The sequence below is a fragment of the Asparagus officinalis genome, chromosome 4 (assembly GCF_001876935.1).
Source record: "Asparagus officinalis chromosome 4, Aspof.V1, whole genome shotgun sequence".
In the NCBI taxonomy this organism is placed as follows: domain Eukaryota; kingdom Viridiplantae; phylum Streptophyta; class Magnoliopsida; order Asparagales; family Asparagaceae; genus Asparagus; species Asparagus officinalis.
In genome coordinates this window covers 65108930-65135357 of record NC_033797.1, presented here as the reverse complement: position 1 = coordinate 65135357, position 26428 = coordinate 65108930, and the positions used below count along the sequence as shown (strand labels likewise).

The following is a 26428-nucleotide window of genomic DNA, read 5'->3' as shown; positions in this document are numbered from 1 at the left end:
CATACATACATGAAAACATACATGCTCAATTTTTCATTACCTCCCAATTGATTGCCATTAATTTTTCAATTAATCAACCACTCATAACACTCCTCCACTAACTCATCTATTTTGAAAATTTATCCTTTTATTCAATAATATTTTTAGTTTATATAAAACAATAATATTTTACTTATAAATATAATGACGTGAGAGTTGACAACAAGCACATTCCACTCTCTTTATCATTTGAGAGACGTTTCACTTATGAGATTGATTTACTTAATAGCTTTTTTAGTAACTTAAGAATGCACATATATTAAAATACCATCAAATCATGAGTTACAAAAACAGTAGCCGATACTCTTATCATGGTTATTATTATTTCCACTACAGTTACAAAAAACTCATTTACACATATCAATTATGCATTATTAGTAATAAAAATTTTAGTTTATAATCTAATACTATTATAAAAGTGGGTTGTCATGTTAAAATATTTTTACCTAAAATACCCTCCAGTACATCCATTCATACATACATGCTTGATTTTTTATAACCTCCCCAATGCTTGCACATCCTTGTACACATACATGAAGACATACATGCTCAATTTTTCATAACCTCCCAATTCATTGCCATTAGTTTTTCAATTAATCACCCACTCATACAGTCCTCCACTAACTCATCTATTTTGAAAATTTATCCTTTTATTCAATAAAAATTTAAGTTTACATAAAACAATAATATTTTACTTACAAATATAATAAAGTGAGAGTTGACAACAAGCACATTCCACTCTCTTCATTATTTGAGAGGCGTTTCAGTTATGAGATTGATTTATTTAATAGCTTTTTTAAGTAACTTAAGAATGCACATATATTAAAATACCATCAAATCATGAGTTACAAAAACAGTAGCTAATACTCTTATCATGATTATTATTATTTCCACTACAGTTACAAAAAACCCATTTACACATATTAATTTTGCATTGTTAGTAATGAAAATTTCAGTTTATAATCTAATACTATTATAAAAGTGGGTTGTCATGTTAAAAATTTTCTACCTAAAATGCCCTCCAGTACATTCATTCATACATACATGCTCGATTTTTTATAACCTCCCCAATGTTTGCATATCCTTGCATACATCTATGAAGACATACATGCTCAATTTTTCATAACCTCCCAATTAATTGCCATTAAATTTTCAATTAATCACCCACTCATAACACTCCTCCACTAACTCATATATTTTGAAAATTTATCCTTTTATTCAATAATATTTTTAGTTTATATAAAACAATAATATTTTACTTACAAATATAATGATGTGAGAGTTGACAACAAGCACATTCCACTCTCTTTATTATTTGAGAGGTGTTTCAGTTATGAGATTGATTTATTTAATAGCTTTTTTAGTAACTTAAAAATGCACATATATTAAAATACCATCAAATCATGAGTTACAAAAACTTTAGCCGATACTCTTATCATGGTTATTATTATTTCCAATACAGTTACAAAATCCTCATTTACACGTATCAATTATGCATTGTTAGTAATGAAAATTTCAGTTTATAACTCAAAAGTCATGTGACTCCTATAAATTCAGTTTATAACTCAAAAGTCATGTGACTCCTATAAATTGATCGTATTTCCTCAAATCCAACTATCCCACATCAAATAGAAAATAGAACCTATGTGACTCCTATAAATTGATCGTATTTCCTCAAATCCAACTATCCCACATCAAATAGAAAATAGAACCTAGAGAAAAGTAGAGGAAGAGAAGGAAGACACATCAAAGGTTTGTAAAAATTTAATCGTCGTTCATAGTATTATTATAATTTACTTATTGTTGTGAAGAATAATGCTAGATGGTTATGATAACAAACGCATATTTAGATTAGCGTTTTATTTATTGGATTCTATCTACACTTAGCAATTTGTACTCCAAAGCTGTGGCACTAACAAAAATCATTGCATATAAATTTTTTTACCCCTTTGATTTTCCCCAATTGTATTGTTACGGTTTACTGGGGATCTTTTTCATATCAGAAAATTCAATTATCGTTTTACTTCTATAAGAAATGTTGTAACCATATATAGTTGTATGAGAAATGTTGTAACCCTAGCTATTCTTAAGTCGCACGCATGCTTATTGAGCAAGCTGTACTTCATAAATTTGAACATTTTGTTGAAGAACGGACTCAATAGCAAACATTCTATTCTAATTGCATTGATGGCTTAGTTAAACTAAAATCTAAATATACTACACGTTGAATGACTGGTTTAGTTGTGAAACTAAAATGTCCCAGTATAGATTTAAGTTACTGGGCTATTTTGGATAACGACATCTAAAATTTAAAATATGTACACTAACATAACTTTATGCGTACTAATGATAAATAAACGTTACAACTATTTCTCTCCTACCAAGTCACTATAAATAACAAGAAAATTTTATCAAAAATTTCCAATCAATATTCTAATTCGTAATTAAAATTTTGATTGGGAAGAAAATAGCCAAATTTAGCTCTCTTTGCTGCTTGCGACTTTAGCATTTTCGAGCTCACTTTCTCTACGATTTTTATAATTTTCATATTCTTTTCTTGATCAACTTTGCTATAGACTAAGATCTAAGATGTTCATTTATTTTTTGCCCTTTTTTGGAGATGATGTAAAAATACGTGATTCATTTAATAAATGATAATTAAAGTTTCTATACATTTTTGTATTCTATTTTGTTCTCAAACCATAATCGTGCGGTATTTTGTTAACTATGAGGTTTTTAGTGATTCTTTACATGATTACGTTCATTGAATTAAAAAACAAAAAAAATACCTCTAACCACCCCCATCCCATTTTGGGATGGGGGTGGTTGGGGGTATTTTTTTAATTATGTAGCTTATTAGTTTGAGGCTAAAATTATTCTATATTAGTAAATTAATTATAATTAATTTAATAATTTAATTAATAACTAAGGCAATTTAATATATTATAATGACATATTCATATCGGATTCACTAAAAAGTTAGTGGAATAAAATCGAATGATGAAAAGGAAAATAAAAAATAAAGAGTATATTGACAATTTTACAAGGTCACAAATCTATTCATCTTTTTTATCTTTTTTTTAATATTGATTAGAAGAATTTGATATTTGTTTAATCTTTAAAACTGAATGTTGATTTGATTGACGAAGAGTGATTTGATCTCTTGCATTGGTGATCTATTTTAGCTTCTTAGTTCTTATATCATAACATGCTTGCACATCCATACATACATACTTGAAGACATACATGCTCAATTTTTTATTACCTCCCAATTGATTGCCATTAATTTTCAATTAATCACTCACTCATAACACTCCTCCACTAACTCATCTATTTTAAAAATTATCCTTTTATTCAATAAAAATTTTAGTTTATATAAAACAATAATATTTTACTTACAAATATAATGATGTGAGAGTTGACAACAAGCACATTTTACTTACAAATATAATGATGTGAGAGTTGACAACAAGCACATTCCACTCTCTTTATTATTTGAGAGGCGTTTCAGTTATGAGATTGAATGTGAGAGTTGACAACAAGCACATTCCACTCTCTTTATTATTTGAGAGGCGTTTCAGTTATGAGATTGAATTATTTATTAGTTTTTTTAGTAACTTAAGAATGCACATATATTAAAATAACATCAAATCATGAGTTACAAAAACAATAGCCGGTACTCTTATCATGGTTATTATTATTTCCACTACAGTTACAAAAAACTCATTTACACATATCAATTATGCATTGTTAGTAATGAAATTTTAGTTTATAACTCAAAAGTCATGTGACTAAATTAATCATATTTCCTCAAATCCAACTATCCCATATCAAATAGAAAATAGAATCTGGAGAAAAGTAGAGGAAGTGAAGGAAGACACATCAAAGGTTTGTAAAAATTTAATCGTCGTTCATAGTATTATTATAATTTTCTTATTGTTGTGAAAAATAATGCTAGATGGTTATGATAACAAACGCATATTTAGATTAGCGTTTTATTTATTGGATTCTATCTACACTTAGTAATTTGTACTCCAAAGCTGTGGCACTAACAATAATCACTGCATATAATTTTGTTTACCCCTTTGATTTTCCCCATTTATATTGTTACGGTTTACTGGGGATCTTTTTCATGTCAGAAAATTCAATTATAGTTTTACTTCTATAAGAAATATTGTAACCATATATAGTTGTATGAGAAATGTCGTAACCCTAGCTATTCTTAAGTCGCACTCATGCTCATTGAGCAAACTGTACTTCATAAATTTGAAAGTTTTGTTGAAGAACGGACTCAACAACAAACATTCTATTCTAACTTTATTGATGGCTTAGTTAAACTAAAATCTAAATATACTACACATTGAATGATTGGTTTAGTTGTGAAACTAAAATGTTCCAGTATAAATTTAAGTTACTAGGCTATTTTAGATAACAACATCTAAAATTTAAAATATGTACACTAACATAACCTTATGCGTACTAATGATAAATAAACGTTACAACTATTTCTCTCCTACAAAATCACTATAAATAACAAGAAAAATTTATCAAAATTTTCCAATCAATATTCTAATTAATAATTAAAATTTTGATTGAGAAGAAAAGAGCCAAATTTAGCTCTCTTTGCTGCTTGCGACTTTGGCATTTTCGAGCTCACTTTCTCCATGATTTTTATAATTTTCATGTTCTTTTCTTGATCAACATTACTATAGACTAAGATCTTAGGTGTTCAATTATTTTTTACCCTTTTTTTGGAGATGATGTAAAAATAAGTGATTCATTTAATAAATAATAATTAAAGTTTCTATACATTTTTGCATTCTATTTTGTTCTCAAACCATAATCGTGTGACATTTTGTTAACTATGAGGTTTTTAGTGATTCTTTACATGATTACGTGCATTGAATTAAAAAACAAAAAAAATACCCCCAACCACCCCCATCCCATTTTGGGATAGGGGTGGTTGGGGGTATTTTTTTTAATTATGTAGCTTATCAGTTTGAGGTTAAAATTATTCTATATTAGTAAATTAATTATAATTAATTTAATAATTTAATTAATAACTAAGTCTATTTAATATATTATAACAACATATTCATATCAGATTCACTGAAAAAGTTGGTGGAATAAAATTGAATGATAAAAAGAAAAATAAAAAATAAAGAGTATATTGATAATTTTACAAGGTCTCAAATCTATTCATCTTTTTTTATCTTTTCTTAATATTGATTAGAAGAATTTGATATTTGTTTAATCTTTAAAACTGGATGTTGATTTGATTGACGAAGAGTGATTTGATCTCTTGCATTGGTGATCTATTTTAGCTTCTTAGTTCTTATAGCATAACATTTTTATTGAAATTTATGAACCTAAAATTAGCTATTCGTTTGGTGAAATTATGCTAAAAACTAATTAATTATAAATACTGAGTCAATAAACTAGCATTTGAAAAACAAATTAGAATAAGTTATTTGCTAAGTAAGAAATTTTTGAACTTGAGTTATTAGGTTTATTATAAAAAAATTCTCTTATATGTTAATATTGTATTAAGAACAAGGTAATGAAGGAGAAATATATATATTAAGGATACTAATTTTCTCCATTAAAATTTCTAAATTGAGTTAAATTTTTAGGGTTAAGACCAAATTACCCTTGCGTGAAATTACTCTTGGGTGAAATTGGCTGAGAACCTTAAAACTTAAAGAGTTTTGTGACATTTTAAAATTTTGAGGGCTTTATCATGGGCCATTTGTGAAATTTATCGTAAATAGAATGTATGAATTTTATGATTGGAAAAACTGATTTGATATCTAATAAAGTGTTAATGTAAATCAAACTAATTTGAAATACTATTATATAATAAAATTGTACATTAGATACATAAAATTATCATTGTAATGCGCACTAATAGTCTACATATAAACATGAAAATGGACACACGTGCAAAGCACGTGCATCGTACTAGTATAATTAAAAAGAATATTGGAATTTATCTTCACTGCGTCGCCTCCAGCGACTCCCTCCGCCTCTCCCACCGGCAAGGCAAACGTGACCTCGCCGTCTTTGGAGACTCTGTCTGCCGTCTGTGCCTCCTCCGGCGACTCCGTTGGTGCCTCCGTCGTTGAATTCCATCTCTCACCCGCCGTCATAAAGTGATACTTCTATTGGTTCATTGATCTTGTTTTGGGAATGAGAGTGTTAGAGTGTGATTTGTAGGCCTTTGGCCAGGGTGGGTAGTTTAGGAGAACTACATTGTGTTTGATTCTTGGGGTTAGTTATAACATCCCTTGATATGTAGGCAGTCCTAAAGTTACTTGGGTGCAACACTTTATTTAAAAAAATCTTGAATATAGGAGGGCCCCTTTAAGATTTTTGTTCAAGTTTTTGCCTATGGCCCCCGAGTGCTCAAGACCGGCCCTGGTGAATATGTGATAGCTTGCTGACTAATTGTGTGATTGTTATCAAACATGCGTGACAATCCTACGGAAAATCTTGGAACAGGTAAACTCTACAATAAGAGTTTATAATTCATTATTATCTAAATAAACTATATAAAAGATCTCTTAATTGTGTAACTTATTGAATAAAACAATGTTATTAATCTCTGTAACTAGTCGTAGGATTTCTCTACATTCAAAGTTGTAGAGACTTTCATGCATCATACCCTTGATTTAGGAAAGAAAATGTTATATGGAGGGCAATAAGGTACCATACATAAGATCGTTGACCACAAATTTTAAATCTCAAATTTTTAAACTATAAACAGCATATTAAATCAGCATAAACATAAAAAAAAATCAATACAAATAGAAGATTAACCTGTACATATAATACAAAAGCGCAATCATCATTCATATTTAATATTTACCAATATAGATATAACCCTGAACCCAGATCAGAATTATTTGTATCCACTTTCATCCGTAAGAAATCGCAAAATGGACCCAGTTCATGTCAAAAGTAAATGAATACCCTTGGGCTATAAGCCTATAACTGGATGAAACATTACCTAGCTAACCACCAGACAAAATTTTGAAATATACATATATTTTAGGATTTACTCGGTAATGAACGAAGGATAAAAAAATCATACGAAAAATTGCATGCGCATGACTCTTTGTTCTTGGTAACACTTTCAAAAGCAAAAAGGAGGGCCAACTAGGATTTAATCAAGAATACAAACCAAAGGAAAGTATAAAATAAACACATATTTATGAAAGGCGGTCCTTAATTACTCTCATCTACTCGCTCTAATTGGCGCACTTGTGCTTGTCCCTTTTTAAGAAGCCATCACAACTCACAAGCATCAAGCTTTGTGGAGCAACTTTGGAGCACAAAATAGTTGTGAAGCATTAATGGGCCTTAAAATACAGGTGGTGGTTTGTACGAGACACGTCAACAACCATTATATATCCAAGTATGATATTTAAGATTTTTAGGTGGTGATGATAGACCTCAGTAATTCAATCCTCGATCACCATCTTCATATGTATAGCTAGGTCTGTCCAAAAAGCCCGCCGGCTCGGAGCCCGGCCCGGGCCCAGGCCGGCCCGGCCTCGGCCCGGAAATCCGGGCCGGGCCGGTTTCCGGGCCCGGGTCCGGGCTACCTCAGCGGCGCCCGGCCCGGGCCCGGCCCGGCCCGGAACAGGGCCGGCGCCGGGCAAAAATCCGGGCCGGGCAGCCCAGGCCCGGAGCCCGGCCCGGTGCCAACGATCACCAGAGGTGGCCCGGCCCGGCCACAACCACAATGGCCCATATCGGTCTTTTGACCGTTTTGTCCCCAAAAACGGTCAAAAAACGGCTATTTTGTGAGGTTATTTTGGTCATTTGCTTAGGGGCTGGTTCTATAAATAGAGGGGGGTTTTCATTTGTTTTCTTCACACCAAAACTCTACTTCTCTCTTATACTCTTCTACTCTCTCTTATACTCTTATACTCTCTTATACTTTCTAATCCTTTCATCAAATGGCTTCTGGATCTGATTATGAAGAGCAAAACCTATCTCCCGATCCTGAAATGAGTCCTCCTATTGGGTCTACTCCTGAAGTTAATCTCGAATCCGGTGGCGACGAATCTGCACCAAGAGCTCCTAAACGGCCAAGATCCGATGTGTGGAATTTTTACGAGAAGATCGACGTCACCAAGGATGAACACGGTAGGATCCTCACCCAGAAGGCTAAGTGTGCTTTGTGCGACAAGATTTTTCAAGCTCATCATAAGAGCGGCACCAACCACCTCAAACGCCATTTAAATAAACACAACAAAGACCAGACTCCTCAAGGTGATATCCGACAATCTATGATTTCTCAATCCTCCTCTTCTGGTAGTCTCGGTAGTTGGAACTATGACGCTGCCAGAGCCAGGAAATGCGTAATCAGGTTTATCATTCTTAAAAACCTTCCTTTTAAATTAGTAGAAGATGATGAATTTGAAGATATGTTTAGAGATGGTTTTTATCCTGCATTTAAAAAATTTTCTCGTCAAACATGTCAACATGATATTTTAAAATATTATAAGGAGGAACAAGGAAAAGTAATTTTTTATTTTAAAAATTTAAACTGTAAATTTTCTTTAACTTCTGATATTTGGACATCTAGAGCACAAACTGGATATTTATGTATCACAGCACACTGATTGATGAAAATTGGCAAATGTTTAAAAGAGTTGTTTCTTTTATTGCAATAGAAGAGTCACATACTGGTATTAATGTTGCAAATTTAATAATTGAAGAACTTATGAAATTAGAAATTTCAGAAAGAATATTTTCTCTTTCACTAGATAATGCAAGTAATAACAATGTAGCTGTTGATTTTATCAGATCATCTTTATTATTGCCATGTCATGGTGATCTTTTTCATATTAGGTGTATCTGTCATATTTTAAATTTAATTGTTCAAAGTGCATTTACTGAAATTAAACCCATGATAGAAAAGGTTAGAACAGTTGCTTATATGCATAATGCTTCTGAACAAAGACTTAAAAGATGGAAATAATTTTGTAATAAAAAAAAATGTAAAGCCCAGACTAATTCCAAAAGATGTTGACCATAGGTGGAATTCCACCTATGCAATTTTAAGTGTAGCAATAGAATATAAAGACATTATAACTGATTTTATAAACTATTATGCTTCTAGTTCTAGTTCTGGTAGCACTTATGGAATAACTGAAGATGAATGGACAATTATATGTAATTTAAATAAAGTGTTACAAGTTTTTTATGATGCTACAATGTTATTATCTGGTTGTTATTATCCAACCATTACTTTAGCTGCTTTACAAATTTTAAATATTCAAAAAAATTTTGGGAAATATCATATGGATGATACTATTGGACCTATGATTTTTCAAATGGAGAGAAAATTTAATAAGTACTTTAAGCCTATTCCTCATATTTTTGGTTTGGGGGTTCTTATTGATCCATGCTTGAAGGATATTGTCCTTCGAAGTTTGTTACAATCCTTGTATGGTAATCAGATTATAGACTTAGATGATGGAACCACCCTTACTGCTACTACTCATCATTTAGCTATCAGAAATTATTTTCAAACCTTATATGATGAGTATGCAGCTAGACATGGTGTAGCTATACAACAGTCTACAACTTCGGTTTCTTCGAGCTCATCCCGAGGTAAAAGTATAAGTTTTGATAGGTATGCAATGGTAGCTAAGCTAACTGGTGGATCTGGACTTGGATCGTCATCATTAGAGGTTTCTGAAATAGATGAATATTTATCTGCTTCTTTAGTTAAATGTCAAGAAAATGCTTTAGATATTTTGCAATGGTGGAAAGTATATGGATCAGTTTCATATCCTATACTTTCCACCATGGTTCGTGACTTACTAACAGTGCAGGTTTCGACGGTAGCTTCGGAATCCGCCTTCAGCACAGCAGGACGTTTGATCGACGACCACAGAACATGCTTAGATCCGTATACTGTACAAGCGGTGATGTGCTTACAAGATTGGTGGAGGTACGAGAAGCGAACGCAAGGCATCGATCGGATGGCTGGAATTGAAGATAAATTTAAAGAATTGGGACTAGCAGATAGATATAAAGAATAAATTATAATTTTTATATCTTAGCTTAAAATTTGTAAAAAATTATTTTGGAAATAGTTACAAATGATAGTGATATAGGTGAGTAGGTGCCAACCCAGTTGGGATGTACTTATCTATTGTGATACGATGAATTCCAAAATAAATTTGTACTTGTAATTTATAAATGATTTATTAATTATTAATAAATAAATTTTTTTATCATTTTTTATTTGTAATTTATGTCATTTTAAGTGATTAATAAAATTATTGTTTTTTATTAATTTTTCTTGTCTTTTTTTGTATAATTTAAAATTTAAATAAAATTTAAAAATTTTGATAAAAAAAATAAAAAAATTAGAAAAAATTCGGTCGGGCCCGGTCGGGCTCCGGTTCGGGCCGGCCCGGATGGACAGGCCTATGTACAGCGGACTGTTGTAACTTTAATGTTGTGTCTATAGTTCTTGCTTTTGTGGAATAATAAAGAGAATGTGAAATGTGCATGGGATTGACATTTTAAATGTTGACATGTATAAATTGGTAATTACTATGATACCCGCCTTCAGATTTGACAGTTTATTATGAAACTTCCTTGCGTTATTTTTTTCATTAAAAAATACCCTATTGTCAAAAAAATTGTTACAATTCATTTATATTCCAAAATCATCCTCTTCTTCTTCCTCTTAACATACTTTTTCTTTCTCTCAAAGGCAATACATACAATTGAAAGTTTCACCAAATAGAGACTAAAATCATAGGGTTGAAGATATTTAGACCTGTCCAAACGGGCCGACCTAGGTTTTGGGTCCAGGCAGGGCAAAATGGTCAGCTCGAACCTTGACCCAAAGGCCCCGGGCCATGCCAGACAAGGTCGGGCATCGGGCCAGCCCAAATTTTTTTTTATTTTCATTTTTTTGGCAAAAATTTTCTTAAAATTAGATTTTTGCTAAAATAGGAATTTCAAGAGTAATTAAAATATACAAAATTTTGACAAAAATTTAATCTTATTTTTAATCACTTATAGTTATACAATTTATAAATATCATAGAAATTAAAACAATAAAAAAATAAATTCTTTATTATTAATCACTAACAATTATAATTTTTTGGAAAATTATCGCATCACAAAAGATGAATACATTCCAAGTAGGTTTGCATCTACTCATCTATATCACTATCATTTGCAACTCCTTCCAAAATAATTTGTCACTGATTTACAACTAAAAAATAAAAATTACAAATTACTTTCTACTCTCTATCTCCTATCATCAACTCATTAAGTTTATCTTCAATATTAGCTATCTGGTCGATACCTTGAGTCCTCTTCTCATACCTCCACCAATCTTATAGGCACATTACCACTTGTAAGTTAGACGAATCTAGCGATGTTCTATGGTCGTCAATCAAACGTCCTAATGTGCTAAAAGCGGACTCTGAAGCTACTGTAGAAACCTGCACTGTTAGTAAGTCACGAGCCATGGTGAAAAGTATAGGATATGAAACTGTTCCATATACTCTCCATCATATCAAAATCAACATTATTTTGAGATTTAACTAAATGTGTAGCTAAATATTGTTCAAATTCAAAAGTCTTCCTTGATGATGATCCAGATCCAGATTCACAGCTACTACCAGTTAGCCTATCTATCATTGATTGCCTATTTAAAAGCTTACTTTTGCCCTGTCATGAGCTCATAGAAGTTGTAGGTTGAGGTGTACCTACACCATATCTACTTGCATACTCGTCAATAATCTTTGAAAATAATATTTAATAGTGTTATGAGTAAAAACAATAAAAATCTACCCACTAGCAGTGTCTATTATCATGTTCTCAAACAAAGAATATAACAAACTTTGAAGGCCAATATCCTTCAAGCATGGATCAATAAGAATCCCTAAACCAAAAATAAAAGGAATAGATCTAAAATACTTGTTAAATTTACTTTCGCAAAAATCATGTTTCCAAAATAATTATCGATGTGATAAGTATTTAAAAAAAATCGAGGAATAAAGGCATGGAATAAGTATTTAAAAAATTCCTAGCAAAAATCATGTTTCCGAAATAAATCATGTTAACCTGCATGCTCCAACCTCGCCTGCAAGCTCGCCAAGTTCGTCTGAACGCCCAAATGCGTCTAAACAAAGTCCGTCTGCACAGCTTGACCAAGTCAATCACTAAAGCTTGAATTGTGGAAGCGGTTGCACCCACTTACCATGTTCCTAGAAAGTGGTTACAGGTAGGGGTGCTAAACCGTATCTGTATCCGAGGAAATATCTGTAACCGTATCCGTTAGGATATGAATATGGTTACTCAAATCTATAACCGATAGGATATGGTTACGGATATAGTTTTATAGTGAAATATCCATATCCGTATCCGAAATATCCGAATACATATTAGTCATAGTCTTACGATAGTTTCGATTCTTAGATTATAGATTTGTGGTTAATTTTGATGATCAAGATGTCTAATCTTAATTTTTCAGTTAGAATGGACATATTAACAAACTCTTTTGTATCACATGAACTATGTTTTTCTCAATACTATCTAGTTTTCTCATATCTGTTTTGTATCCGTATGCATATCCGCTTATGTATCAGCATGTATATCCGTAACCGTATCCGATTTTAGTAGATATGGTTATAAATTTTCTTTACCGAGGTATATCTGTATTTATATTTGTATCCGAAATGGGTAAGTGAATATGGATATGGTAAGCATCATATCTGAGCTATATTCGGACCGAATGTGCCCCTTGTTACATGTCATTTGCCTCTATAAACAACTATTGATGACTGTAAGAAAAAGGGAAAGGGGGCATTAGAGAGAGCATTAGGATCCTTTGTGCACTCGGCCTCTAACTTTCAAGCATCCTAGCTCGGGTACTCGAACTCAAAAGACCAAACTTCTACCACGCGAGGAAGTTTGTCCGCAACCTTGTTCAAATCGTCAACAGAAAGCAAACTCGACACGAGCATCGAGGGAGACATCCTATCGCCCCAAAAGATCCCACGTTAAACAAAAGAGAGATCGAATCAATTCTCTCTTCTTCTGTGTAAAAGTGATTTCCGCTTTGTAACAAACAATTCAATTAATACAATTTTGAGATCAATTTTCACGACCTACAGTGCTCTGTTGTGTTTTTTCAAATAGCGTTTGAGGTGGTTGGTGCTGCTCTTATGATGAGCTTCAAAAATATGGCTGCACAACGCACATTTATCCTTCTGGGTGGGAAGTTTGCGTTTTATTCCTGATGACATCTATCTTCTCAAAAAAAATTCACACATCGGATCTCGGCCTTTTAGGAGTTCTAGGTGTTGGATCATCACTATTAGATTTGGGATCAACATCAGTAGTACGGTGAGTAGCTGTAGGAGTAGTAAGACTCATTTTGGTATTAGGAGTTGGAATTTGCGCTTCATAATCATAGGAGAAAGCCATTGGAATTAGAGAATTAGAGAGTATAAGAGAGATAAGCTATAGAATTTGAGAGAAGTGGATGAGTTTTAGATGAGAAAATTAAATAAAACCCCCCTCTATTTATAAAGGCATTCCATAGCCAAATGATCAAAATACTCTCAAAATTTGATCGTTTTTGACTGTTTTTGGGGGTATTTTGTCATTTGATAAAAAATAACCGTTATTGACTATTTTATCAGCCTGAACTAGGCTGAGTCCGGGCCAGCCCAGACCTAGCCCGGTCTAATGGCTAGAAATCTAGCTATTGGACTAGGTCCGGGTTGGACCCGAGTCGCCCAGTCCAATGGCTAAATTTTTAGTAGTTGGACCAGGCTATGTCCACGCTGGGTTTGGGCTGCCCAGTCCAAACTCTATTTTATTTTTTACCAGTAGGACTGATTTCAAACTCGGTCTAGGTCGGGCTTAGACGCTAGCCCCGGTACAATGGCTACCCACCAGGCCTGGTCTAAGTCCGGGCCAGACTCGGACCTAAGTTCTTTGGTCAAAGCCCATATTTGTGGCCTGATCGAGTTGGGCTCGGGTCGAGTTTCGTTGAACCAACCTGGACCCGAGCCTGGGGCCTGGTCCGGCTTTGGTTTCCAGGCTTTTCCTGGGTCTAGGCTGTGCGCTGGTTCTGCCGGGTCCAAGCCAGACACTAGTCCGGGTTAGTAGCCCGTTTGACACCTTTAGATATTATCTAGATCTTCAATTAATTTTATCTTTGGTTCGTAGTTACTTGGATTTGATGTGAAGGGAAGGGAGATCGGTTTTTCAATAGTTTGAGGAAGAAGAGAAAGTTTTATTGAGGGGTATTTTAGAGAAAATGTAAAAGTTAAATAGGTTTTAATATTTTTTTTTAACAGCAAAGGGTATTGTAATAAAAAAATAGCATTAGGTGGTTTCATAATAAACTGTCAAAACTAAAGAGGGTTTCATAATAATTACCCTTTATAGATATAAGAATACAAACAAATGTACCTACTGTTAGATATAGTAGTATCAGGATATCTACTTTCCTTCATTTTAGTCCAACATCGATTAGGACCATAAAACCTCTACTCTTACTCTTATATTTAAGTAATTCAATACAATGAATATAATAAGTCTCTTTTCTCTCAAATGTCTCTTTTCTCCGAAAAGCTCTATTCATAGTATGGTATCATAGCCATCCTCTTGATCCAAGAGAGACCTCTTTCTTCTTCCTCTATATGGAGCCATCGAGGGGGTTTTGCCAAAACCACTACGCTTCCCCTCGGTGGCCTCCCCACCCAATTCAATCTTGATGCACTGCCTCATCTCTTACAACCTCTCGTCGCCCTCTGCTCACTACAAAGCCCCTACCCTAACCTTTGCCAAATGGCCTCTTCATTCAAGATTATTGTTCACGCACGGACTACTTGTTGGCCTTCTTGTTTTGATGATATTTAACAAACAATTTACGACTAATGTTATTTATCTAGTATTTATGGTTTTTTATTTATTATAGATAAACAACATGTTGGAGAATGGATGAAATCGAGCTTTCACGATCATATCCAATGGAGGTTGGCGGAATAGTAGAGTGAAGCAATATAATTTAAGTTGAAGATCCAAGTTCAAGCTTCATCCACAAGTTTACCAAGAAGAGCTTATTGAAGATCAAGATCATAGCTTAGGTATATTTAGTTTAGATTTATATTATGTGTGTTGATACTTTAAGCTCAATCACTTACATACATATAAGTTTTGGTTTCTTATATATATATATATATATATATATATTATAAAGTTTCTACAAGCATATAAATAAATATTTATATTCATACATGTTTGTTTTTATGTGGATAAGTTGGTTTGGTTTAATTTCATAGATATGAAACAAAAATATATTCATATACATACTCATATGTTTCATATTCTATTGTATTTATAAAAATATTATATTCATTATTTATAGACTTTATAACAATAGTTTATATCTTCCTTTAAGTCTATAAAATCAGTTTATAGAGTTTCAAAACATGGTTTATGTCCAATGTTAAAAACAAGTGTTTTTCATTTACATGTTTTGGACTATTTTGCAAAATAATGATATTTTTTATTTGGGAGGTCCTTTTTAAAAGCTATTTTTTGTAGCATGTTTATTATCATGTTTACAATCATTTTTCAAAGTTTTATATTTTTCTGATTTTATTTGCTATTTTTAAAAGAGGTTTGAAAATTAGATTTCTGTTTCATGTCTTGAGTCGACTCATGAACAGTGTTGAGTCGACTCATAAACTGTTGTGTAGTTTACATTTTGTTTCTGACTAGTCGACTCATAACATCATGAGTCAACCCATCAGGTTGAGTCGACTCATGCCTGTCATAAGTCGACTCACAAACTGTGCTGAAAATTGTGTTTTGTTTCTATTGAGTCGACCCATGACTTCATGAGTTGACCCATGTATGATGAGTCGACTCATGAATTTTATGAGTCGACCCATAAGTTGATTTTTAGCCTGTAACGGCTACTTATGAGTCGACTCATGAACAATACCGAGTCGACTCATAACACTGTAACGACTATATTTCCATACTGTACTGTTTTTGGGTTTTTGGTCTTTTTGCCTTGTTTTCTCTTGGCTTTGGGGTTCCTATAAATACCCCCATATATCATCAGTTTTATATAATCCACTAGTGGAAATTGGGGTTTCCTTGACGGCAACATCGCTGACGGGGTATTCCCGTCAGCGTTGTTTTTATCGCTGACGGAAAATCCCGTCGGCGATGTTCCCGTCAGCGTGTCTTCATTCCCGTCAGCGATGAAAATATCGCTGACGGGCTGTAAACATCGCTGACGGGAACCCCGTCAGCGATGTCTGCTTTATAAATCTCGCTGACGAAATATTTTTCCACAGATCGAAACCCTAATTTCTTCGCCGCCGCGCGCCCTCGTTCCCCTCTCTCAGCTCAGCCACTCGCCGCCGGCGAACACCGCACTCTCGCGGCCAGCCTAGCCCGCGCCATCACCTTCCCCTCCCCCTCTTCGACTCCACCATCCGTGGCCCCGATCAAGCTCACCGACGACCTTGGAGCTCGCCGCCGCACCGCCCCATCGCCGACTCGAACAGTGGGCGCCTGAGCTCTCTCGTCTCCTCACCCGTCAGCAGCGTATGATTCCTTTGATTTTTTTTATTTTTTTTCTGATTTTAGGTTTTGTTGTTTTTACTAATTTGAGATCTGATTTCTTGGATTGCAGCGCAGGAGGTCTAAGTGAGTCTTACGTTTTGTTGGATTGCATTGCAGGAGATCCAAGCGGTAATTTTTGGTCATTGTCGCATTTTGGTGTATAGAATTATACATAATTAGTTGTAAAACGAATAATTAGTTGTAAAATGACCAAGCTGGTTGATATTTACAAATAGCTGTAATCTAGTTGAGTCTCATTTTATTTGTAAAGTTTAACATACAAACTTAAACAAAATTAAGCATATGCTGTAATAAAGTGGTTATATAGCATGACAGTTTTTAGTCTAAAGTGCAATCACTACTGAAATAATTTTTGTATGAAGTTCATCTCTAAATTGGTTCAGAGATAGCGCTATTCTGAGAGAAAAGTTCATGAAGAAAATAACGACATAAGTAACTTCGGTAACAGAATTTGACCTTACCTTAATTCCACCTTTCTGAGAGAAAAGTTCATTAAGAACAATAGTTATCAGAAAGTTACCACCTTAAGTTTGAACAATTATCAGATAACCTGCATCATATGATACAGTTGACCAGCTGCTAATTTACTCTCTAGGTCTTTATTCTTTTTTGGTTAATTTATTCTCTTGTGGGTAATTACAAGTTTTATTGTGTTATATATCATGATTTATGAATCGAAAGTCGTTACCCCTAGTTTCCCGTCTAATAATGTTGGATGTGAATCTCTTCTGATATAAACTCACGTAATTCTATTTTAGGATGTGAAAATACTTTTTACAACTAAAGGGAATAACGTGATTTATGTTAGGAGCATGATATACATGCAATAATTATTAGATCTGTCCGGGGAGGAGTCCCCTTCTCGTACAGGTTAGGAATACAGTAGTGTATCATCTATCTTTATATACTTTATGCATTTTTATTCCTTAAAAATTTCAATAACACGTACCGCATTGTTCTCCATGTACAATAAGCGTATGTTGTTTTGCGTATCGATCCATAATCGATCTATTATCGATGATTGATACGCATTATAACATCGGCACAGTGTACTCGGAGAACTGCGGGTAGGTGCTGCCGAAATTTTCAAGAAATAAATATGCTTAAAGTATATAAAGGTAGTTGTAGACACTACTATATTCCTAATGGGATAGGTCCATTTCCTATGACAGCCGTTAAATTGTCTTATTTCAAATATGAGCGTTAGATTTTACTCCCACATAATTTATGTTCTGGTAATTTTCCCTCCGAGTTTATTATAATTAAAATTTCCCTGATGTCGTGAAGAAAGTTAATATCATGCAACCTTTAATTTGATGTGTTACTAATAAAACTTAACATTACCTAATTATGCTTAATATCATACAGATCTATGAGGATAGTTTCGAACAAATCATGGATCGATATTCCTCGTATTGATAGATGGAGGGATAGTCGATATAAAGATGGAATAAATCAATTCATATAGTACGCCTTGGCAGACCCACGAAAGTTAAATAGTGATGCCGTGTATTGTCCCTGCTGTTGGTGTAAAAATAGGGCGTTGGTGGATAAAAGTGATTTACAGAAACACTTAATATCAGGATTCCATGAGGAGTACAAATATTGGACGTTTCATGGGGAAGGATGTCTTGAAGAAATGGAACTGATGGCGGATATCGGTACTTCCGGTGGGAGAATAGATGATACGAGAATAGATGATACACATACGATGCTCGCGGATATGTTAACAGTTCCTAATATAGATCAATCTGATTATGCCGAGGATGCTGACGAGTCAGGAAATACTGGAGGCGTGACTGATCATGAGGAGCTGGCACAGATAATGAAATTAATAGCCGATAATGAAAACGATCTGTACGAGGGTTGCACCGAGTTCACCAGGTTATCATTTATGCTGCGTCTTTTGCGTATAAAGTCTCTTAGCGGAATGGCTGATAAATATTTTAATATGTTGCTTGTGTTGCTGAGAAAAGTCATTCCAAATGGAAAAGATAGCATACCAGAAAATTATGATAACGCAAAGAAGATTGTTTCTGTTATAGGACTTGATTACAATAAAATCGACGCATGCCCTAATGATTGTATCCTCTACTATAAGGATAACAAAGATCTTCAGGAGTGTCCAATTTGTGGAGTATCACGGTGGGTACAACGCAAAAATTATTCAACACATGGGACAACAAGGTCTATGCTTAAGCAAAAGAAGATTCCAGCAAAGGTCCTGCGTCATTTTCCCTTAATACCAAGGCTAAAACGGTTGTATATGAATAAAGACACTGCTAAGCAAATGAGGTGGCACATGGAAGAACGTACTGATGATGGTAAAATCAGACATCCGGCTGATGCAGAGGCGTGGAAGCATATGGATAGAACTTTTCCTTGGTTTACGAATGAGTGCAGGAATGTTAGACTAGGTTTGTCTAGCGACGGATTCAATCCATTTGGGATAATGAGTTCTGGTTGGTCTACATGGCCTGTGGTATTAACGCCTTACAACTTACCACCTTGGCTTTGCATGAAACAACCGTATATGATACTTTCATTATTGATACCAGGCAAGCATGCACCAGGCAATGACATAGATGTGTTTTTAGAACCGCTAATTGATGAGTTAAAACAACTCTGGACTGAAGGGGTTATGACTTATGATACTCATGCAAAGCAGTCTTTCAGACTACGTGCTATTTTACTATGGACAATTAATGATTTTCCAGCCTATGCGAATCTTTCAGGTTGGTCTACAAAGGGAACATATGCATGTCCAGTGTGTGGTACAGAATTCAAAGGTCTTTATCTACAGCACAGTCGAAAGTTTTGTTATTGGTTTAATAGAAGGTGGTTGAACATAAAACACAGGTACAGAACAAAAAAATGGAGCAAGTTTTTTGATGATACTATTGAGAAGAGAGATGCTCCGCGTCCATTACGTGGGGATCAGATTGTACATTTGCTTGAGATGTTCCCTGCCGTCAGGTTTGGAAAGAAGCGCTATTCGAAAGAAGATTTACTTGGAGTAAGGAACTTGCGTATTAACAAAAGGATACCAAAACGAAAGAGACAAGCACAAGTGGTGAGTGATGGGGCTGAAGTCGTAAAATTACCTTCAGGATGGACAAAATTCAGCATTTTTTTTCAACTCCCCTATTGGAAAGAGCTAAAAATACGTCACAACTTGGACGTTATGCACATTGAAAAAAATATTTGTGATAATCTTTTGTCCACACTGTTGCAAGATGCTAATAAATCAAAGGATGATCTACGAGCTCGTCGAGATCTAACTGCATTGAACATTAGAGAGGAACTGCAGCCAAAAAATGTCGGAAATGACCGATTAGAGTTGCCTGCGTCTCGTATTACAATGTCGAAAGTTGAGATGCAAACATTTTGTCAAGTCCTCAAATCAATAAAGTTACCAGAGGGTTACTCCGCAAACATATCGAACTATGTCCAGGTGCAAGAAAGGAAAATATTAGGGCTTAAAACTCATGATTATCACGTGCTTCTTCATCAATTGCTACCTGTGGCACTACGCAGTACTATGCAGAATAAAAAAACAGTGAAGGTTATTATTGATTTTTGTGGATTTTTCAGAAAGCTTTGTTCTAAAGTTATAGACACCCGTGACTTTGAGAAACTTGGAGAAAATATTTCTGAAACAATGTGTGAAATGGAGATGCTCTTTCCTCCATCTTTTTTCACAATAATGGTTCATCTTACACATCATCTCGCGGAGGAGGCTGCAATAGCAGGACCAGTCCATTATCGTTGGATGTATCCAATAGAGAGGTTAGTATTTAGAAAAATTTAATCGTTACCTATCAATATTTATATCTATTAAATGTAAATTTCTTTACATCTATATCTGATTAATATTCCTTTTTTAGATATTTGGGTTCAATGAAGCGTCAATTGCGTAACAGAGCTCGCCCAGAAGGTTCAATAGCTGAAAGTTACGTGAGAAGCGAGTGTCTCTTATTTGCCTCTCGTTATATGAGAGGGGAACAAACTGAACTTCAAGCACCCGTTGATAATAAGGAGTACACAATTCTCTATCCTCGCGGGCTGAACAAAAATTATTCTAACATATTGTTAGATCAAGCGCATGCATATGTTATAAATAATCTTGAAATCTTCTCGGAGTACCGGAGGTAAAATATCTAAAAAGAATTTTTAATACCATTTACTCTTTAATTTCTATTTTGACAAAATTTTTATTTTGACAATAATAATTAAATTTATGCACATTAATAGGCAACATCAGGAAAAACTTAAGAATGAAGTTACCGGTAGTACAGCTGTACATGACATTAAAGAAAGGCATATGAAGGAATTCCCTGCTTGGTTGAATAGTGAAGTAAGTATTGTTAAATTTAGCGATATTTGTATTTCATTGATAAAAACTTAGAAATTATTGATTTAATAGTTTGCTTATTTTTGTATATATTTAGATCCAGGAACAACTTGTCCTTAATAATCAAATATCAGAAGAAGTGAAGGTTCACGCAAAGCGGCCTTACTATGCTATAATTCACTATGGTGGGTATCGTGTTAACGGTTATAAATTTCACACAATGGAGGTTGATGATACGAAGGTCACCCAGAATAGTGATGTCATGGCTACCTCTTCACGGGAATGTTTCTCAAACAGAAGATATCAGAATCCAGTTGAAAATAATATAACATATTATGGAAGGTTGGAAGATGTGGTGGAGATATTCTACGGCTATGGTGGTCCAAATGAACATAAATACATGATGTTCATGATTCGTTGGTGTTTTACAAAGACTCAAAAGGATCCCTTTGGATTTACAATTGTCAATCTCGATAAAGAAATTGATAGTGATGAAAAATTCATGTTTGCATCTCAGGTGGGACAATGTTTCTATGTGAAAGATCCTACAGTTAAAGACGAGTGGGTTGTCTTGTACAAGGATTCTAGGGCTTATATTCAACCTTCCACGAATGAAGATGATGACGAGAGCTATATAAACAACTTCAATGAGCCAAATACAGCGATCGATGAATTCTCGTACCCTCAAAACGTAGTGTTTGAAACGGATGCTCCAACAACTCGGACAGACATTCCAAATATTATCACAGACATTAATAGGAGCTAAACAGCAATTATTTGTAATCGGGTCTTCATGTAACTTTTTTTAGTTTGCAAATTGTATAATAAAAACTTTAATATCACTACAATGTATCTCAATTACCTTTTGGACGATATAAATATGTAATATCTTATTTTGTATATTCAGCTTGCAAATGCCTACAAACTTGATGTGAAATGAAAAATTTAGTAACGCAACAATACATATTGTTTTTATTTTCGCCAAGCTAATTTGCATCTATGTTATATTAATTTGTATGTTTATTCAACTTGCAGATGTCTAAAAATATTAACAGGAGGTTATTCGAAGCTAACCCCAGTCAAGACCAATCCACTGAGGAAGAGCCTCAGAGTTCAGGAGAGATGTCAGGTATAACTTGGTTTAACGAACGTATTTTTATTCATGATATATGCACAATGATAATTTATTTCTTTTATTTTTATAGGTGAGGGTGAGGAAGAGCCGACTCACATACCATTACATGCAGATCCTCCAGTTATACTTCGAGCATACATTCCTGGGATTGAGCGCGGGCCCTTACCAGCATGTGCAGAGGGGTACAGACTCAAGCAGAACGAAAAATACATGCTTGCGAAAAAAAGATTAGATGAATGGGCCCCACAGATTGATGAGATTTTGTCTGATGCAAAAAATGAAATCAGACAAAGATTTGGTGAGTTTGATCAAAAACTTAATCAATTCCAGAATTTTTCTTCTTCCTTTTTTAGTAAATTCTAAGAGTTTAAGATTGATTAAATAAAAGTGTTGATATATCTATTATTTCTTTTTTGTAGGAGAAAAACTTTACCAGAAGAAAGGACGCCAAGGAAGTGACTTTAAAAAAAAGTTACCACCGGATGGTTTTCGAGCAATTGTGAGATGGGGACATAATGGGATTCCAACCGGACAATGGGCTAATAACTTCAGCTCATACCTTGGATGTTTGATACGGAGGAGTGATAATGTGAATCCCTATTACGAGGCTTGGGAGCAGCCATTTCATGTCCTGGAGAGTATATATCGAGATTGTTGGGTAAATTCTTATATTTAGCATAATTATTTTTCAATTCTGTCAATTGTCCATGCTTAACTATATTTTATTTTTTAGAGATATTTCAACATCGAAGACAATCCTGTAGGGTGGGAATTTTTATTTGGATACCAGGGAAAGTTCAAGCATTCTCTTCGGGAGTGGAGACATGAGATAAAGAAGAAATGCTTTGATTGTTTCACTCACAACTGGGAGAGGATATACAAGCGAGATAAGAGGGTTGAGCCTGAGCACTTAGCTGCACTTATAATATTGTGGGGCCAAGAGGAGCACCAGGTAAATATGTATAGTAGTTGATTATCCTCAAGTTATTTATCTGAAACTAGTGATATATTCCATTGTATATTATACCATACCATGCACTAAAATTCTCTTTGTTCATGTTGAAGGAAAAATGTAGGAGAAATAAACTTAATCGATGGAAAAAAGATTATGATCATCATACGGGGACTACTTCATTTGCCCAGATTGAGGATCAATTTTGTAGGACAACGGTATAAAGTCTTTTAATAATCATTGTATATTCTCTCCGCTTCTTAGAATATTTAATAAATAAAACTAATAAATATCATTTGTTAAATTTCAGAACGCTGTCCCTTTATCCACTACCAGCAACTTGCACAGCTAATGACTGAGAACGATTGGTTCAATTTTAAGAATGCGGCGTTACGATGAGGGCATGAGACTAAGAACAAAGCCTGCTTTAGAATTGCGCGAAGAAAATGCAGGTAACTAAATTATCTTAGCTCTTATTTAGCCTGTTATGCATTGTTGGGAATTATTGTTTTGCACTCTTCTTTTGGTCTATCTTCATTAATTAGCCTGATTACCATGACCCGATTCGTATGAGGGGCTTGCTTGGTTTAGGGATATAACAATTCATAAGCAATAACATATTGTAACATGATTTTGATCTACTTTTGGTTTTATTCTCGAAAACCTTGTTGAATTGCCTAATGACAAAACTTTTCCTATCACCAATACAAGCCAAGCACCCTTTCAACTATTTTATTAGCCACTTAACACCCTTCTTCACATGTACTTTTTATGTTGCCCACAAAACACCCTTCACATGCTTACTTTTATTTTACTGTTCGGTGTTCACGGTAAATATCTGTTTATTTATTGGAAAGGCTGAATACTTTAAATTTATTTTTTGGAATTCTAGGAAGCTCTGGAAAACACGTATTCTGAGGTTGTTTGCCACAGAGCCAAAAGGCCCTGACTAGAACGGAGCAGAATTATCATGTGTAGGCCATCTAGTTTTGTGGACTTTCCTAAAAAGGTAGGACCAGTTGGATGCGGATTTGAGAGCTTCAGAGCGGTGTCTACACAATTCCAGCCTTCACGCCGATTTTCCACACCCTCGACGTATGCCATCGGGGCCCTCTACATGCCCGCAGGGAGGATTGCCACTCAGCAGTGCGATGCCAGCTTGTTTCCTCTGTGATGAGTATGTTATATTGGTCAGATTCCCGAGGAGATGCTCGGCGAGCGATATTCAAAGAGTGCAGCTTTATGCCGAAGTTGATCCAGCCTACTGCTACTTTTACGATGGTTTCTAGGGCAAATAATGGAAATCTTGTTAGGCAAGGCGGGTTCCTACTCGGGTGCAAAGCCAGATTATGAACTTCTTTGCAGCTCAAAAGGCATTTACTTGAGTAGTGGAGAGAGTAGCAGACAGTTATACTTATTATATTAGTAAAAACATTGATTTACACACAATATTATGTGGATTCTAATTCTTATAATTATTTTTGCTTGCTTTAGATTGGAGATGGTTACTATTGGCGGCACCGCAGGTCGTAGCGATGGATCGCAAGTGGCAACGCGCGACGGATGACATGGATAGGGGGATGACCTATTCTTAGTGAGTATATCCTAAATCGTGTTTGAATTATTGTGGGCGACATCTTATATAGTTGAGTATTATGATGACTCATGTTTTGTATATTCGTGGACATCTTTTATACGCTTGAGCATTATTGATACTCGGTGTTGTATATATTTGTGGATTTAGACTTATGCATATGTGTGTATTGTTGTCGTGTGAAAATTATTATTGTGGGATTTAGAACTTATCGTGAAATAGCTGAATGTATATATTTCGATTGTTTTGTGAAAAATTGCCGATGGATGAGAGGTTTAATTGGGAAAATTCTGGTATCTGTCATTCATCTGCGAGATGTTTTTGGAATCGTTTCTGTTGAAATTCGTTTGGGCGAGATTTGTATGTACATGGGGAATATGATATTATGTACAGGCGAAGCTGCTAGTAAGTATATCATCACCAGATTTTTTTTTAGCTGCTCGATACTTATCGCTGACGCGGCTTCCCGTCAGCGATTTACGGTATTCGCTGACGGGGAAGCCCGTCAGCCGTTATGTACATAACATAGCTGACGATGTTCCCCCGTCAGCGATACGTATCGCTGACGGCGAGCGTCAGCGATTGCTTACAAACATCCTGGGGTCCGGGGATGACGGGCTCCCTGTCGAGCGTACTTAGTTCGCTGATGGGGATCCCCTTGTCAGCGATAGAGAAACATCGCTGGCGGGACGCCCGTCAGCGGATGTTTTCTCTATCGCTGACGCGGCTTTTTGCCGTCACCTGATACTGCCCCCGTCAGCCGATAAAGTATCGCTGACGGCACCCGTCAGCGATAGTCCTTCCTGACGCGGTACTATCGCTGACGTGCGTTCCTTGAACGCGGACGCCGTCAGCGCATACGCTATCCGCTGAGGGAAATTGGGAGCATCTGCTGACCGGGAATGCCCGTCAGCGATACATGATTTTCTTATTGCTTACGTTTTAAACAAGTTTAACAAGGGTTTTAAAGTTTGTTTAGTGTGTTTTAAAAGAGTTTGTTTGTGAAGAAGTTTCTTACAAGTGGAGGAGATCATCTACATTGTTTGAAGCTTCATTTTAATCCATCTCTCCATCTTATTTTTCAGAGAAGAATTTCTAAACTCAATACTAGATTTGTATTAATTATTTGTTGTTTATCATTTTTATCAAGCTAGGGTTTACATTGAGTTTATGATTGATTTTCTTATTGCTTACACACACAACCATTGAGCTTATTGCATTTGCATACATTGTATAATTGGGTTGTGGGAGTTGTAACAATTAAGAGTGAGCTTAATTGAGTTCTCATCTATTGTAGAGAACAAATTTGTATTTGTGAGCCTTATTTGTGTAGATCACTTTGTAATACACTTGTACACCGAGAGGAGTGTGTAGTGAGAGACGGGGTCATCCCAAGAGGAGTGCAGTAGGTGGTAATACCTAGAGAGAGGTTGTAATTCCTAACACTTGAGGGAGACACGGACTAGAGACCAACACTTGAGAGGGTGTAAAGTGGGATTGCAAGAGTGTGAGATTATAAAGTTTTCAGTGAACTAGAAAACCGAGTGTGAGGTGTAAACGTTATTTGGGTGAGCGTAAAAAAATCGGTTGTAATAGTGGATTTCTTTCCAGGAGTAGGGAGCAGAGAAGTTGGACGGTAGGTCCGAACTCCGTGATCATATTGTGTGTTTGCATTGTTTATATTTCCCT

General features: G+C 34.9%; 1 long non-coding RNA gene across 1 annotated transcript; it reads left to right on the top strand.

Moving 5' to 3' along the window:
• On the top strand, window positions 16615–22180 carry LOC109835989. The gene is made up of 3 exons (XR_002245769.1): window positions 16615–16665; window positions 16754–16812; window positions 22094–22180. It is a non-coding gene; the product is annotated as an uncharacterized LOC109835989 (long non-coding RNA).